Source organism: Monodon monoceros, unplaced genomic scaffold, assembly GCF_005190385.1.
Source record: "Monodon monoceros isolate NGI ecotype Baffin Bay Population unplaced genomic scaffold, NGI_Narwhal_1 Super_Scaffold_2, whole genome shotgun sequence".
Taxonomy (NCBI): Eukaryota; Metazoa; Chordata; class Mammalia; order Artiodactyla; family Monodontidae; genus Monodon; species Monodon monoceros.
The window spans coordinates 3,483,021-3,501,427 of record NW_021703776.1 but is presented as its reverse complement, the minus strand read 5'-3'; the positions used below and the strand labels follow the sequence as shown (position 1 = coordinate 3,501,427).

Below are 18,407 nucleotides of genomic sequence, written 5' to 3'. Positions count from 1 at the left end.
GTGGGCATATATTTTTAAATTAATTGTGTAAATGTCTGGGGATGCAGTTACCAGATTGCAGGGTAAGGCTATATTTAGTTTTGTAAGCAAACACCAAACTGTTTTCCAAAGTGACCATACCACTGCATTCAAGCCAGCAATGAATTAGAATTCCTGTCACCCACGTTGGTATTTCAGGGGTTGCCTCACCTATTTTAGTCATTTAAATAGATATGTAGTGATATTTCAGGGATTTCCTAATGAGAAATGATGTGGAGCATCTTTTCATATATACTACCTCTGCATCTTCTTTGTTGAGGTGCATATTCAGATATTTTGCCCATGTTTCAGTCGGGTTGTTTGATTTCTTACTGTTGAGGTTTAAGGTATGGTTTGGACACATGACCTATACCAGTATGTGGGGTTTTTTGTTTGTTTTTTGTATTTTTCTGTTTTTTTGGCTACACCGTGTGGCATGTGGTCTCTTAGTTCCCTGACCAGGAATCAAACCACCACCCCTTGCAGTGGAAATGTGGAGTCTAAACCACTGGACCACCAGGGAAGTCCTTGTATTAAATAGTTTCTTCCATATATTTATTCTTATAGCTCTTTGTATATGGAATCTACCACTTGTCCACCTGGGAAGGAAGCCCACTTCAAGGTCAGAGCATTTGTTAAATATCTTGGCGGAGGGGAGGGGAGGCAGCCAGTGAGAGGAAATCAGCAGGTGCTCGGTGTAATTTCTTTTTAAGCATTAGGTTTATTACACACATTTCTCCCCAGATTTCTTGTAGGAGGAGAGAGAGAGAGCAAAAATGTTGAATAAGACCCAAAGGAGCCAATCTTAGCATCTAAATAAACACACAACACAGTGGGTGTATCCCCAACCCAAAAGCTGCAAGAGGAAGGACAGGGCTCAGGAAAGCTTCACTGCATGACCTTTGAATGGAGCCAGCCAAGGGCTTAGGCTTCAAAGAGGCCATTGTCTGTGTGACAGTGGGGCAAGTTTCCCACCACTTCCAGTCTGCAGCCTGCACCACATGAGGTCTGGGCGGAAAGCCAGTGCACCTGCGTGTGAGAAGCTTTCTGACTCTAAGTGGGCCCCTATGTCCTCTGAATTATTTAAATACAACCTCTCTCTCTATCACTTAAGTTTTCTCATAACTTTTGAGGTTGGGCAGCTTCTGTCAAGATGAATAGCTGTTAGTGGGATGTAGAAAAAGGCTTGCTTCCTGAAAGACAGAGTGTGTCTTTCCTGGATTTACTGTTATGCTGAGTCATTTTCCCCTGCTCTGAGTAACCCAAATATCACCCTTGTCACCTAATATCTAGAAAAATCTCAGCTTGATCCACATTTTATGATTTGTTAAAGCTGAAGGACCTCCTCACTACCCAGGAGCCTCATCTCTTAGCTCTTGCTTCCTGAGCCAAGGTTCAGGTATGGAAACTAGGCCTCTTTCCTTGATTTTATTAAATGGAAAAAGCAATACATAGCACCATAAACACCCATGCTAAGCATTTGAGAAAGTAACATTTTTGTTGAAAGTTTCAGAACTCGGTGTGAACTTACACAGCAGCAAGAGAATCATCTTAGATATTACATTCCCCTCCCTTTACAGCCCTTCCAACTACCAGAACGCAGAGCTTTTCCTGGTGGTGCCAGCCCAGGTCCGACCCCACTGATCTCTTAGCGTGTTGCAGGCTTCCCTTGCCCATTTCTCTCATCTCTGATTCTTTTTTTACTTCTCCTTCTTGTCCTCTCTAGTTGGTTCACCACCTCCACACCAATACTTCACCTTCTGTTATGCAAGAGAAATTATCTTACACCTTCAGGACCACACTGCCTTATCTAAATCCCTCGAAGCACTCAGCAGAACAAAAATACCATTTAGCCATCATGTCAGAAACATAAAGAACCAGCAGAAACCCTGAGGTCGCCTCAAACTGGCTATTTGAACAGGAGACTTCATCCTCGAGAGGCATTTATGACTTTAAATATGTTTTCCTCCACTACACCTGTGTTGTGGCAGCTTCAAATGAGCTGAGACACTGCTCCCTTCTCTTTGCATCTCTGTCCCCTGATAGAAGATTATGAAGGCAGTGATCATTAAGGAGCTTTGTGAAGCCTGGGTACGAAGGATGCTCTCAGTTCCCACACACAAGACACTGGGTCAGGCCCTGATGTCTTGCCATTAATTTTCCTGTGATTTTATGGTTGTTGGGAAACTCAAGCACTTACTTCCCAGGAAAATACATCCTTTACTTGTATTGAATCTCAAATTGTTTCAAAGGGTTGCCGTTCCATGAATAAAAGCTTATCTGCTTATAATTATCCAAAAATGCCTCAGAAATTCGGGTTACTGATGAAAACCTTCTGTGTTTTCCAAACATCTCTTAAGGTTTATATATATGTGGGTTATCTATCTATCTATCACTTATCGATCTATGGGTTTTACATGTATAAACATATATATATATATACAAATATTTTATATATATATATGTATGTCCAAATATTTTATGCATACATATATGGGTAATTTTTATGGCAGTCCTGAAGAAAGGAATGTAATCCTGTGAGCTGAAACAGCTTTTTATTAAAAAAGGAGGAATAGGAAGTTTAAGCAACTATGTATAATAATAGAAGTTTGAGCAACTGTGTATTATAATAATGTAAATAGTAACTCTGTAAAATAATAGTCATATAAATGAGAAAGCCATCATACTCGGTCTAAGATATTAATTTATGGATGACTCTAAACAGTGTTATGAAATTTTAAAAAATATATTATATTTCCCAATTGAAATTACCATCTAATTTTCAGAATGAAATTTGTACATAAACTCTGTATAAATATGTCACATGAAAATTCAAAGCAAAAAATGCTTTCTAACATCTGCTGTCACACTTGCTATTGAAATCATAATTCAGAGAAGCTGTTACCAGAGAATGTTCACAAATAGGTAAATAACATAAGCTTCCAGGATGACAAACTTTTGCCAGAGGCTCCATTTAAGTATATGAATCCATTATTAACCTCCACTAGTGAAAAGCATCTGTGTCCAGCTGCTCAGAGACCATCTTCATTCTGTGCAATGTTTATCCTGTACAGTCACTGAACCTCAGAGATTCCCTGGGAATAAACAGTCTATGAGTTCAATCTCACCTTTCTTTATTACTCTGCTCAGAGGTGGCAGTTATTGTAAATGTTTTCATACTTACTGTGCCATTAGATTTTAAATGTGGAAAAGCAAAAGTAAATCTAAAGTATCTTTAAGAAGACATAATTAAAGTTTACAATCCTTTAAAATCTTAAGTTTGACAGAAGGGCCAGAGTTTGTAAATAGAAACATCAGGAACAACTTAATACTAGTGAAATGCTGCATAGAAAAACTAGCACAATTACCGTGCAGCACAAGAGACATTCATGTGGGAAAAAAACAGAAATTGGTACAACAAACATTAAAACTTCCCTGAAGTAGAGAAGATAAAAGCACAAGGTCCCCAGTTAGCAAACTTTATAAGGACCCATCAGTTGAGCACCTCCAGTGACTATGAAGGTCATCATTGTAGGATGTGCAGCAACAGGAATGGGAAGGACCATTTCACAGTTTAGGCTCTGATGCTGGAGCCTGGATTCTGGCTGCACATCCTGACACTCACTAGCTTTCAACCTTGAGCAAGTTCTGTGACCCTGCTGAGCCACCTTACATCCTCACCTGTGTATGGGGTATAACAACCCTCTCACTTGAGTTTGGATGATGATTGAATAATATGCTGTATACAAAACAATTGGCACAATACCTGACCACTGGTAGTGCATGAGCGATGAAACACCATTATTATTTTATTGGAAATGTAATAGTCTGTACTTGCAATTAATATAAAAATGCCCCAAGCAAGTAAGACACATAACTTAAAAAAAAAGAAAATCTAAAACAAATGGGACCTGGTCAAACTTAAAAGATTTTGCACAACAAATGAAACCATCAACAAAATGAAAAGCCAACCTATGAAGTGGGAGAAAATATTTGCCAAAAATGGGACCAACAAGGGCTTAATATGCAAAATATGAAAAACAACTCATACAACTCAATATAAAAAAATAAAACCCAATCAAAAAATGGGCAGAAGACCTAAATAGATATTTCTTCAAAGAAGACATACAGATGGTCAACAGGCATATGAAAAGATACTTAACATTGCTAATTATTAGAGAAATGCTAATCAAATCCACAATGAGATATCACCTCACACTGGTCAAAATGGCCAACATCAAAAAATCTATAAATGATAAATACTGGAGAGGGTGTGGAGAAAACTACACACCCTATATTGTTGGTAGGAATGTAAATTGGAGCATCCACTATGGAGAACAGTATGGAGGTTCTTTAAAAAACTAAAAATAGAGTTACCATATGATTCAGCAACCCCATTTCTGAGCATATATCCAGAAAAGAGAAATTTCTAATTTGAAAATATGCATGCTTCTCAATGCTCATAGCAGCACTATTTACAAGAGCCAAGACATGGAAGCAACCTAAATGCCCATCTACAGATGAATGGATGAAGAAGATGTGGTACATATACAAAATAGAATATTACTCAGCCACAAAAAGAATGAAATAATGACATTTGCACAAACACGGATGAACCTAGAGATTACCATACTAAGTGAAGTAAGTCAGACAAAGACAAGTATTATATGATATCACTTATATGTGAAATCTAAAAAAATTATACTAATGAATCTGTATACAAAACAGACTCACAGACATAGAAAACAAACTTATGGTTACCAAAGGGGAAATGGGGGAGAGGGATAAATTAGGAGTATGGGATTAAGAGATACAAACTACTATAAATAAAATAGGTAAGCAGCAAGATTTATTCTAAAGCAGAGGGAACTATATTCAATAATTTCTAATAACATATAATGGAAAATAATCTAATATATATATATATATATATATAAAACTGAATCACTTTGTTGTATACCTAAAACTAACACAATATAGTAAATCAACTATACTTCAATAAAAAAAAATTCTAGTCATAGAGGGCAGACAGCAGAAGCAAGAAGAACTACAATCCTGCAGCCTGTGGAACAAAAAACACATTCACACAAAGATAGACAAGATGAGAAGCAGAGGGCTATGTACCAGATGAAGGAACAAGATAAAACCACAGAAAAACAACTAAATGAAGTGGAGATAGGAAACCTTCCAGAAAAAGAAAAATGATAGAGAAGATGATCCAGGACTTTGGAAAAAGAATGGAGGCAAGGATGGAGAAGATGCAAGAAATGTTTAACAAAGACCTAGAAGAATAAAAGAACAAACAAACAGAGATGAACAACACAATAATTGAAATGAAAACTACACTAGAAGGAATCAATAGCAGAAAAACTGAGGCAGAAGAATGGATAAGTGACCTGGAAGACAGAATGGTGGAATTCACTGCTGCAGAACAGAATAAAAAAAAAAAAAAAATGAAAAGAACTGGGGACAGTCTCAGAGACCTCTGGGACAACATTAAATGCATCAACATTCGCATTATAGGGGTCCCAGAAGGAGAAGAGAGAGAAAAAGGACCCAAGAAAATATTTGAAGGGATTATAGTCAAAAAATTCCCTGACATGAGAAAGGAAATAGTCATCCAAGTCCAGGAAGTGCAGAGAGTCCCATAGAGGATAAACCCAGGGAGAACACACCAAGACACATAGTAATAAAATTGGCAAAAATTAAGACAAAGAAAAATTATTGAAAGCAGCAAGGGAAAAGTGACAAATAACATACAAAGGAACTCCTACAAGGTTAAAAGCTGATTTCTCAGCAGAAACTCTACAGGCCAGAAGGGAGTGGCATGATATACTTAAAGTGATGAAAGGGAAGAACCTACAACCAAGATTACACTAACCAGCAAGGATCTCATTCAGATTTGATGGAGAAATCAAAAGCTTTACAGACAAGTAAAAGCTAAAAGAATTCAGCACCACCAAACCAGCTCTACAACAAATGCTAAAGGAACTTCTCTAAGTCAGAAACACAAGAGGAGAAAAGGACCTACAAAAACAAACCCAAAACAATTAAGAAAACAGTAATAGGAACATATATATCGATAATTACCTGAAACGTGAATGGCTTAAATGCTCCAACCAAAAGACACAGGCTTGCTGAATGGATACAAAACAACACGCATATATATGCTGTCTTCAAGAAACCCACTTCAGACCTAGGGACACATTCAGACTGAAGGTGAGGGAATGGAAAATGATATTCCATGAAAATGGAAATCAAAAGAAAGCTGGAGGAGCAATACTTATATAAAATAGACTTTAAAATAAAGAATGTTACAAGAGACAAGGAAGGACACTACATAATGATCAAGGGATCCATCCAAAAAGAAGATATAACAATTATAAATATATATGTACCCAACATAGCAGCACCTCAATACATAAGGCAACTGCTAACAGCTATAAAAGAGTAAATAGACAGTAACACAATAATAGTGGGGGACTTTAACACCTCAATTACACCAATGGACAGATTATCCAAACAGAAAATTAATAAGGAAACACAAGCTTTAAATGACACAATAGAATGGATATATTTAATTGATATTTATAGGACATTCCATCCAAAAACAGCAGATTACACTTTCTTCACAAGTGTGCACAGAACATTCTCCAGAATAGATCACCTCTTGGGTCACAAATCAAGCCTCAGTAAATTTAAGAAAATTGAAATCATACCAAGCATCTTTCTGACAACAATGCTATGAGATTAGATATCAATTAGAGGGAAAAAAAAACGTAAAAAACACAAACACATGGAGGCTAAACAATACATTACTAAATAACCAAGAGATCACTGAAGAAATCAAAGAGAAAATCAAAAAATACCTACAGACAAATGATAATGAAAACACAATGATCCAAAACCTATGAGATGCAGCAAAAGCAGTTCTAAGAGTGAAGTATATAGCTATACAAGATTACCTCAAGAAACAAGAAACATCTCAAATAAACAATCAAACATTACACCTAAAGGAACTAGAGAAAGAAGAACAAAGAAAACCCAAAGTTAGCAGAAGGAAAGAAATCATAAAGATCAGAGCAGAAATAAATGAAATATAAACAAAGAAAACAATAGCAGAGATCAATAAAACTAAAAGCTGGTTCTTTAGGAAGATAAACAAAATTGATAAACTGTTAGCCAGACTCATCAAGAAAAAGAGGGAGAGGACTCAAATCAATAAAATTAGGGAAGTTACAACAGACACTGCAGAAATGCAAAGCATCCTAAGAGACTACTAAAAGCAAGTCTATGACAATAAAATGGACAACCTGGAAGAAATGGACAAATACTTAGAAAGGTATAACCTTCCAAGACTGAACCAGGAAGAAAAAGAAAATATGAACAGACCAATCACAAGTAATGAAATTGAAACTGTGATTGGAAATTTTCCAACAAACAAAAGTCCAGGACCAGATTGCTTCACAGGTGAATTCTATCAAACATCTAGAGAACAGTTAACACCCATCTTTCTCAAACTCTTCCAAAAAATTGCAGAGGGAGGAACACTCCCATACTCATTCTATGAGGCCACAATCACCTTGATAACAAAAACAGACAAAGATATTACAAAGAAAGAAAATTACAGACCAATATCACTGATGAATATAGATGCAAAAGTCCTCAACAAGATACTAGGACACAGAATCCAACAACACATTAAAAGAATCATACACCATAATCAAGTGGGATTTATCCCAGGGATGGAAGGATTCTTCAATATATGCAAATCACTCAATGTGATACACCCTATTAACAAATTGAAGAATAAAAACCATATTATCATCTCAATAGATGCAGGAAAAGCTCTTGAAAAAATTCAACAACAATTTATGATAAAAACTCCCCAGAAAGTGGGCACAGAGAGAACCTACCTCAACATAATAAAGGCCATATATGACAAACCCACAGCAAGCATCATTCTCAATGGTGAAAAACTGAAAGCATCTCCTCTAAGACCAGGAACAAGACAAGGATGTCCACTCTCACCACTATTATTCAATGTAGTTTTGGAAGTCCTAGCCATGGCAATCAGAGGAGAAAAAGAAATAAAAGGAATACAAATTGGAAAAAAAGAAGTAAAACTGTCACTATTTGCAGATAATATGGTACTGCACATAGAGAATCCTAAAGATGCCACCAGAAAACTACTAGAGCTAATCAATGAATCTGGTAAATTTGCAGGATACAAAATTAGTGCACAGATATCTCTTGCATTACTATACACTAATGATGAAAAATCTGAAAGAGAAATTAAGGAAACCTTTCCGTTTACCATTGCAACAATAAGAATAAAATACCTAGGAATAAACCTACCTAGGGAGACAAAAGACCTGTTTGCAGAAAACTATAAGACACTGATGAAAGAAATTAAAGATGATACAAACAGCTGGAGAGATATACCATGTTCTTGGATTGGAAGAATAAATATTGTGAAAATGACTATACTGCCCAAAACAATCTACAGATTCAATGGAATCTCTATCAAATTACCGATGGCATTTTTTACAGAACTAGAACGAAAAATCTTAAAATCTGTATTGAGACACAAAAGACCCCAAATAGCCAAAGTGGTCTTGAGGGAAAAAAATAGATCTGGAGGAATTAGACTCCCTGACCTCAGACTATCCTACAAAGCTACAGTAATCAAGACAATATGTACTGACACAAAAACAGAAATATAGATCAATGGAACAGGATAGAAAGCCCAGAGACAAACCCACACACCTATGGCCAATTAATCTATGACAAAGGAGGCAAGGATATACAATGGAGGAAAGTCAGTCTCTTCAACGTAAGGTAGATAGCTAGTGGGAAGCAGCCGCATAGAACAGGGAGATCAGCTCAGTGCTTTGTGACTGCCTGGAGGGGTGGGATAGGGAGGGTGGGAGGGAGGGAGACACAAGAGGGAAAAGATATGGGAACATATGTATATGTATAACTGATTCATTTTGTTATAAAGCAGAAACTAACACACCATTGTAAAGCAATTATACTCCAATAAATATGTAAAAAAAAAAAGTGGTTCTGGGAAAACTGGACAGCTACATGTAAAAGAATGAAATTAGAACATTCCCTAACTCCATATACAAAAATAAACTCAAATGGATTAGAGACCTAACTGTAAGACTGGACACTATTAAACTCTTAGAGGAAATCATAGGAAGAACACTCTTTCACATAAATCACAGCAAGATCTTTTTTGATCCACCTCCTAAAGGAAATAAAAACAAAAATAAACAAATGGGACCTAATGAAACATAAAAGCTTTTGTAAATAAAGGTAACTACAAACAAGATGAAAAGACAACCCTCAGAATGGGAAAATATATTTGCAAATGAATCAACAAAGGATTAATTTCCAAAGTTTTATAAACAGCTCATGCAGCTCAATATTAAAAAAACAAACAACCCAATAAAAAAAAAATTAGAAGACCTAAATAGACATTTCTCCAAAAAGGACATACAGATGGCAAAGAAGCAAATGAAAAGCTCCTCAACATCACTAATTATTAGAGAAATGCAAATCAAAACTACAGTGAGGTATCATCTCACACCAGTTAGAATGAGCATCATCAGAAAATCTACAAACAATAAATGCTGGAGAGCGTGTGGAGAAAAGGGAACCCTCTTGCACTGTTGGTGGGAATGTAAATTGACACAGCCACTATCAAGAACAGTATGACGATTCCTTAAAAAACTAAAAATAGAATTACCATATGACACAGCAATCTCACTACTGGCCATATACCTAGAGAAAACTGTAATTCAAGAAGACACATGCACCCCAATATTCATTGCAGCACTATTTACAATAGCCAGGTCATGGAAGCAACCTAAATGCCCACTGACAGACAAATGGATAAAGAAGAGGTGGTACATATATACAATGGACTATTATTCAACCATAAAAAGGAACGAAATTGAGTCATTTGTAGAGACGTGGATGCATCTAGAGACTGTCATACTGAGTGAAGTAAGTCAGAAAGAGAAAAACAAATATCGCATATTAATGCATGTATGTGGAACCTAGAAAAATGGTACAGATGAACCAGTTTGCAGGGCAGAAATTGAGACATTGATGTAGAGAACAAACGTATGGACACCAAAGGAGGAAAGCAGTGGCAGATAGGGGTGGTGGTGTGATGAATTGGGAGATTGGGGTTGGCATGTGTACAGTGATGTGTATAAAATGGATGACATAAGAATCTGCTATATAAAAAAATAAATAAAATAAAATTTTAAAAAAACAGCCTATGCAAGAGGGACACTTTGACCCTCCTTTCTATCTCCCCAAAAAAACCCCAAAACAAACAAACAAAAAAATCTAGTCATTGGTTAATGTTGTTTTTGTCACTAATCAAGGGCTCTTTTATTCATTCATAGGTGTTTACTGAGGGACTGAGGGTCCCCTCTGTGCCAGGACACACCAGTGACCAGAACTGAATTTACCTCCAAACAAGAAACCTTACGAGGTGGAACATAGAAAGGAAAAGCAGACCTAGTATAAAAGTTCACCTAACTGAGCAGGCCTCAAAGAAAGCAGTTTATTTTCACAACCTGTCTCATGACTAAACACCACTCACAGCATGAATAATAAGAGATTGCAGAAGGAACAGACACAATGTTGCAACAAGGCAGCATTTCAAGTATTCATATTTTTGAATGAAACAGTATAATTTATTTGTGTTTAACTTCATTTATATAGAAAATATATTTATTATATTTTGTATGTTATATATATGCATATATGATTCTCAGGCCAATTTTGGTTTAAGCCAAAATTCCCCCTCTAAAAGCCTTTGCTAATGACATACTCTCCCAACAAAAGAGTGGATCATACTGAAGGACTTTCCACTGATATGAAAATAGGTCTCTCAGGTTACATCCTAAGAAAGAAGGTTCACTAGATTTCAAAAGTTATTCACACCTTTGTGTAAATTCAGTTGTATAAAGAGGGTACATTGCAGACTGTTTTTTAAAACACTTTATTGAGTTAGGCTGTACTTATCTAATGTACACAGCTTAATGAGTTTTGAGATAAGTATTCACATGTAGAAATATCACCACATTCTATGTCATAAACATACTCAACACCTCCAAAAATTTCCTCCTTCCTTCCTTATATATTATTATTTTTTATAATAAGAATATTTAACATAAAATCTACCCTTTCAGGAAAATTTTAAGTATACAATACAATATTGTTAACTACAATCTCCATGCTGCACAGTAGATCTCTAGGATTTATTAACCTTATATAATTGAAATTTTGCAAGATTTGGCTAATTAATCCCCATTCTCCCCTCCCAGCCCCCAGAAACCACCATTCTACTCTCTGCCTTTTTAGAGTTTGACTATTTTAGACTCCTCATGTAAGTGGAATCATGTAGTACTTGTCCTTCTGTGTGGGACGTATTTCATTCAGCACAATGTCCTCCAAGTTTGTCCATGTTGCCACAAATGGAAGAATTTCCTTCTTTTTTAAGGTTGTATAATATTCTGCTGTATGTATATTCTACATTTACTTTGTCCATTCATCCATAGGTGGACACTTAGATTGTTTCCATATATTGGTTATTATGAATAATGCTGCAATGAATCTGATCTGCCTTCAAGCTCCTGATTTCAATTTCTTTGACTATATACCCAGAAGTAGGATGGCTGGATTATATGCTAAATCTATTTATAATATTTTTAGTAACCTGCATACTATTTACCATAGTAGATGTACCAGTTTACATTCCCAACTTTGCAGAGTTTTTCTGCAGAAGAGATTCCATGAGCTTGGAGCTTGTCAGCAGGTACTATATGTTGGGCAGGAAATGTGGCAGTTTTTAGCAGTGGTGTTAAGCCACAGGGGCCAACAGATAAAACATGATTCCATTTTTATATGTTTTAAGTAAAGCTTTATTTAAAATTCTAGTAAAAATGATGTCCAAAAAGAATATCTGCTTATTAACCAGTGTATATGTGGGACAATTTGCAGAAACAATTTTAAATTCAAGTGCCATAGATAAAGAGAAAGCTAAAATATGAATATTCTCATCCTTCTGATATGACTTTTTTATATCATGAAAATAAGTTCTTATCTTTAGCAACAATTGAAAAGTAGGAAGTGATCCAGTGGTGACTAATGATAATGTCTTTATTTTTTAAAGAGTAGAGCAAAATGTGGATAGAAAACATAGGAAAGATAAACAAAAGTTGTCATGCATTGAATTTCTTTCAAATATTCATTTCATGATAATCCACTGATACAGTCATAATATTTGAATATTTCCTATTTTAATTTTATGAATATTTAATGTTCAATTAATTAAAGCTTTTGTTTATTTAAAGAAATGGAAACATGTTTTATATGCAGTTGATTTATTATACAGAAACAAAAGTTTTTTACTAGCTATATTTTTAAAAAGAAGTTACAGCTACCATTTTGGGTCCTCTCAATTAGATTATATCTCTTTCTCTTCGTTGGTTTTGAAAGATTATTTTTATTTAAAGTATAAAGATTTGATAAATCTTGCTTCTCTAATGAAATATTTAATGCAGGTATATTACTAATAGCTATTTAATTAACTGTACATGAGTCCTGAAATGATACATGCTGCAAAATTTGTAGAACCCAGGAAAAACTCAGACTATATTCAGTATTTGAAAACATCAAAAATTCAGGACATCAGTAAAAGTGTTTACTTTATCATGACAAATAGGTATGTCACATCATATCATAACCTTAGAGGGTTGATGGCTACAAAGAAATATATCATTTATATCCCCATTCTATTAGACTTGACATTTGGGAAGTGACAAATATATCTTTCATGTGAAAACTATGATGGCAAAGATTTTCCATCATAAAACAAGTGTGAAGTTGACATTGTTATTTCTTTTGAGAGGACCAAAATCATCTATTCACCTGGATCCAGCAAATGTTAAGATACAAACACAAAAGGCACAAAAGCCACTGACAAATTGTTGGGCTGTGATTTCCCACTTGATTACACAGAATGAAGTGGGGATGGGTGCCATTGTAGCTTAGGAAGCATAACTATAAGAGGAGTGCCAACTAATACACAGGCAAAACACTCACTTCTCAGGAATAACCTAGGAGAAAACCAAACAAACTTTGGACCAGCTTTTAAGTGTCCACCAGAGCATCCAGGAGGCACATTCAGTCTGGACCTGGGCCACACCCTGGCTCTCTTCCCTTGCCTGATGTTGATTCCAGCTCATCTTTATATATTTGGTTGCTGACTCTGTCATCTGTTATCCAAGTCCTGTATGTTACCGAGACTTTCAATCAGACCTTTTCTAAAGGACTTTCAATCAAATAGGTCACCAAGCTGAAACAACAAACAAAACGTACAGAAGCTAGGACACAGGAGGCAAAGACAGAAAGAGTCACCCAGATGGATCAAATCATGACTTGCTGATTTTGACTCAGGAAATCTCTCAAGTTCCTGTAAAAAGGACCATGTATGCTATTTCCAATGGGCTTGATATACCACACTGGATCAAGGTTTTTAGTGAACTTTTATTTTTAAGAGTAGCATTTACTTTGTTTGATAACTCCAAATTTCATAAATGTACATTGTAGATAAATTGTATACAGTAAATGTATCAAATACTAAATAAAAGTTATCCAAAATCCTGCCACCATGAAAATGTCTTAATAATTTTGATCTATTTACATGCACGCAGAATACGGTTTGAATTCACTCTCAGAACATCAATGTGCAGAAATATAGAATATGATTTTGCAACTAAGTTCAACTGTAAGAGGGAAGAACAAATCTGATTCCATATTGGATCTGTTTCTTTTACCTTAATGTTTGTATTCTATTGCTTTTGCTTCCAGTTAAGAATGTTGCCTATAGCCTGAAATACACAGGATAGCCCATTCTCAAGGCTCTGACTTTTAAGGGACAACACGTTTCCATTCACACAGAGCCAAAAAAGTTGTGGAACAGAAAATAAAGTTTACAGAAACATGGTGTCCTGACCTACCTGGACAGCTGCAAGAACAAAGGATTCCAACACCAAGAACTTTGTAATGATTAACCACACCCCTCCCTTACCTGGACTTTAAAAATGTTTTGCTGAAACCCTTTAGAGAGTTTGGGGTTTTGGGGAGGTATGGGCCACCCATTCTCCTTGCGTGACCCTGCAATAAATTCTCTGTTACAAACTCCAACGTTTCAGTAGTGTTTGGCCTCACTGTGTGTCGGGCACATGAACTTACATTCAGTAGCACAACTTTCTCATGAGCTCCTCCTATACCTTCTCGATAGAGTAAATTACTAATTTCCTTGAAGTTACCTTCATCATTTCCAAATTACATCTTAGTCTTGTCCTGGTAAAATTGGCCTCTTTTGAAGAATCAGTCAGTTTTTCAGGGTTCCTTTTCCTTCTTTCTTCTTTCCCTTGCCCCTGAGTCCTGGTATATCCCAGGGAGGCTTACATGAGATCTTGTCCTGAGAGAAGCAACAGGGTGGAAGGCTCACACTCCTGAATGCTGGAGCACAGGTGTGTTGTCTCACACGTTGTCACTCTTGCAGACAATGGTAGGAGCTACAAAAATCAGAATTGGGGATGAGAAACAGCTCGGCAGACTGAAGGAAAAGAAGGGAGGATGAGTTAAGCCTGGCCACGCGTGACTCTGCTTCACCTGAGGAGCAGGTATGGATTTTGTCTCTGTTTCTTGGATAGAAAACACTGGCCGAGAGGTGTCACCAATGAGTGAACTACTTAAGCTCTCGAGGACACCAAAGGCCTCATAAACATCCAGTGTCCCATGGACATGGCTCCTCTTGGTTTTACTACCATTCCCCTGCTCCACACTCTTATCTAAACCTGTCGGTGTGTCTCATGGATTGATGCTTACTGAGTATCTACATTTACTATCGAACGTATACACTTAACACGTTTTATACTTTTCACCTACACCATTGTTTGACTTGTCTTTGGTGGCACAGTTGAACTTTCACAACTTGTTCAGTGAACACACCTGATGTTTGGCTCCTTGGCTAAATGTGTCTCTAACACTAGCTCATAGATATTTTCCTGACACTTGTAATGTTTAAAATATGTTCCAATATTTTTAACCTGTTTTCAGAAAAGTACCAGCAGTCCTCTTCAGAGTTACAATTTATGGTAAATAAATCTGAAGATTTTTACAGTTTCATTGACTCTTCTCCATAGACCACAGGAAAAAACAGTGCTCTTTCTACAGATGCTGAGACAACTGGTGAGCTCAGGGAAAAAAATCTGCCAAACTGAGAAGATTTGCAATTCAAATGCTTTCCTTATCGAAATGTGTAAATATTTCAGCCCAAATGCTTTTAGGATGTTTTCAATTTGTCTTTTTCAGAGACTCTATCTTCATAAATGTTATTACACAACAAAATTCATCAAATACCTTATCAATTTGTCTTGCTTTTGAAGGTTTCCTCAATTTTTGCAAAATCATAGATCCTTTTAACTTCATTCTAATTGGCTATAGAATGCAATTTGTTGAATTAAAGGTTGACATTTCTTCAGAAGATTCTTCCTTATGGTTGAGGCATTCCAAAGTAATTCTTGTATATCACCTGCTTTGTTGTTACTTTGTTCAGTTCCTCCCTGCATATTTTTTTTGAAGCTAATTGTTGTCTTTCTCTTTGCAGTTTGTTTTCAATGTCCCCTTTTTTCTTTTTTTTTTTTTAAATTAAGTCATGTATTTTTAAAACTAAACCACTAGGAAAATATATCACAGTCTTGAAACAGCAAGCAGACAGGCTATATTATCATTTCAAGTAATAAGTTGGTAAAAACACAAGGTCCTTAATAAAACGATAAGTTGCCAGAACTGGGGCAAGAACAACGCATGTCGCAAAAGTAGTATTTGGTAACGGAGGGCTGTCCCGTTTTTTGCTCTAAAGGAGTCACAGCTGGCCCCTGAGTTGCTTACTTTTTCTCCTTTGACCTTCGTGTTGCCAAGGGATTGTTTCAACAGAGCTCTGTTATCACAGGGGGCAAAGTAAGCAATACTGGGTTTAGGCTTTCATTCTATTTTGTTTTATGAAAACCAGATTTTTCCAAAGCCAGTACTTCATAACTCTCTTAATCAAGCAGCTAACAATTCCTCTTTCACTGTTCATTCTTGAATATTAGCATACAGCACAGTCAAAATCCCCTTTCCCTTCAAGGGTGAGTGTCACTGCAAGATTGTCTTGTCACTCGGCTGACTCTGCTGCTGACAGCCTCAGGGCTCATCATGGCTGCCAGTCAGAGGGAAGGTTTGCTTCCCCTACCAGTGTGATAGCGCTTCTTATATTTTTGCAGGGTCTCCAGGCTGAGAGATGTCATGTGTGAGAATTTTAAGAAATGCGCATCCACGTCCTGACGGCCAGAAATGAATATCCACAAGGACCCTTTCAAAGTTTTTATCGAAACTACCTCTCCCAACTCTACATCTTAAAGTAGCTTCATGCCCTTTTATATAAAAGAAAACCATGCAAAACAAATCCCCAGAAATCCCCTTTCCCCTTCTAAATTAATGACCTCATGGATTTTGTTTTATTTCCAGTTTGTGGGAAACGTTGTAGTGATCCTTCTGGTAAACAGGAGGTTGGCAACAAACAGAAACACCTCTCCTCACACTCCACCAGCTCATAAGCAGGTCAGATGAACCTGCCAGCCTGTTGGTATCTGTGTACTAAGAGAATCTGGTACCTTGGAGGGCTCTGGTTGGTACAAGGGAGACTCCCTGTTGCCAGGATAAGCACTTGCCACATGAAATTCAGGATCACAAAAACTCTCCTGTGCTATCTCTGACCCCAATTTTAGCACCAGGTTTTTTCACTTTCTAGGTTTCAAACACAAAGGAACCAGTGTCCAGAGGCAAGTGATATAGGCCTTAAACTTGCTGCCATCCTTAATTTCCTCATTCATAAACTTTCCTTAGAAAACCCAAATCCCCATTTCTCTTTTTAAATAGACTCCTGCCTTCAGCCCCGGTGGCCAATCGCAGACATCTATTTCCCAATGGATGAGAGAGACTCCTTCATCTTCTTGGTCATGGTTGGGATGAGGTTCATGTGGTCATCCACACACGTGGTCATGCAACTCTCCAGCTGCCGTTTCACCTGAAGTTCTTTACTCCCCGCATCAATTGAATCTTTGGCTTTGTCGTTGCAATGCATAGTGCACCGGGCCAGGCGGTCCTGGAACTTCTCCAACTCGCTGGTCACCAGGGCCTGGGCTTGAGCCAGAGGTGCATGGCAGCGCTCAACGCACTGGTGCACTTGGTGCTGGATGCCTGGCTGTCCTCACAACAGCCGGCGCTGCACCGGAACATGAGGCCTTGCATCTTCCGGATGTTCTCTCTCTCCAGACTCTTCACCATAGAGTCCACCACCTCCTGCACCCGGAGCTGCTGCAGCTCCGCCATGGCGACACGGCGCTGCTCCGTGCCGTGCCGGCGCCCACATGGACTCCTGGGCACGAGCCCCCCCTTTTTTCTAAAGCTGAAAATATATGGGGCTTCTGTCACCACATAGTTTATCTTTTTCCAACAGAAAATGGTAATATGTAACAAATATAATATGGTATGTAACCAAATTTTAGAAGGCTCTTTTATTCAATTTACAATTGTATCACTTAATACAATTGTAGACACTTAGGTTGACTTTAAAAAGAATTCTTCAAAAGTCATATCTTTCTAATTGATTTGTTGATAGGCAGCAAAGAAAGTATATTCTGCCATGCTGACATAGACACATATATTTATAGAAATAGATATTATACTATCTATCTATTTATCTAAGATCTTTGTTATATTTATTTGGTAGTTGGGTATTTAAGTTACAATAAACATGTGTATACATGTGTATGAGTATGTATATAATATTTATAATAACCACATAAAATCTACAGTTTTATCTTTTATCAGTAGAATAGTGTAGCTGGTTTGAACATAGTATGAATTGTATTTTTATAACAACAAATTCAAGTGCATTTCTGCTCCAGAGGTTTCTTAATATAGTAAGAACACTGTTTTTTTTTCCCATGATGCTGTGAATCACCAAAATCTGCATTTGGATTTGTTTGCCACAGAAAAAAAAAAATTTTTTTTTTAATATTGAACTTTTCATCTGATTTGACAATACCATTTGTGATACTATTTCACTTTTAAGAAAATAAACATCCGAAAGCTTTCTTTTGATTCCATAAATTGCCTGGAAAAAATCAAAAATGTAGTAGAATTTATTGATTCTTTATTTGAAACAACAGATAACACTGATATAAAAGTTATCATTTAAGTCTTTGCAATGTTTTTCTAATAACGGAAGCTACATGGTAACA

The 18,407-nt window shown here is 36.7% G+C and overlaps 1 pseudogene; it reads right to left on the bottom strand.

Annotated features, from left to right (window-relative positions):
* Positions 1 to 17,077: 17,077 nt before the first annotated feature.
* LOC114901285 lies at positions 17,078 to 17,493 on the bottom strand (annotated as a pseudogene).
* Between the last annotated feature and the right edge of the window lie 914 nt (positions 17,494 to 18,407).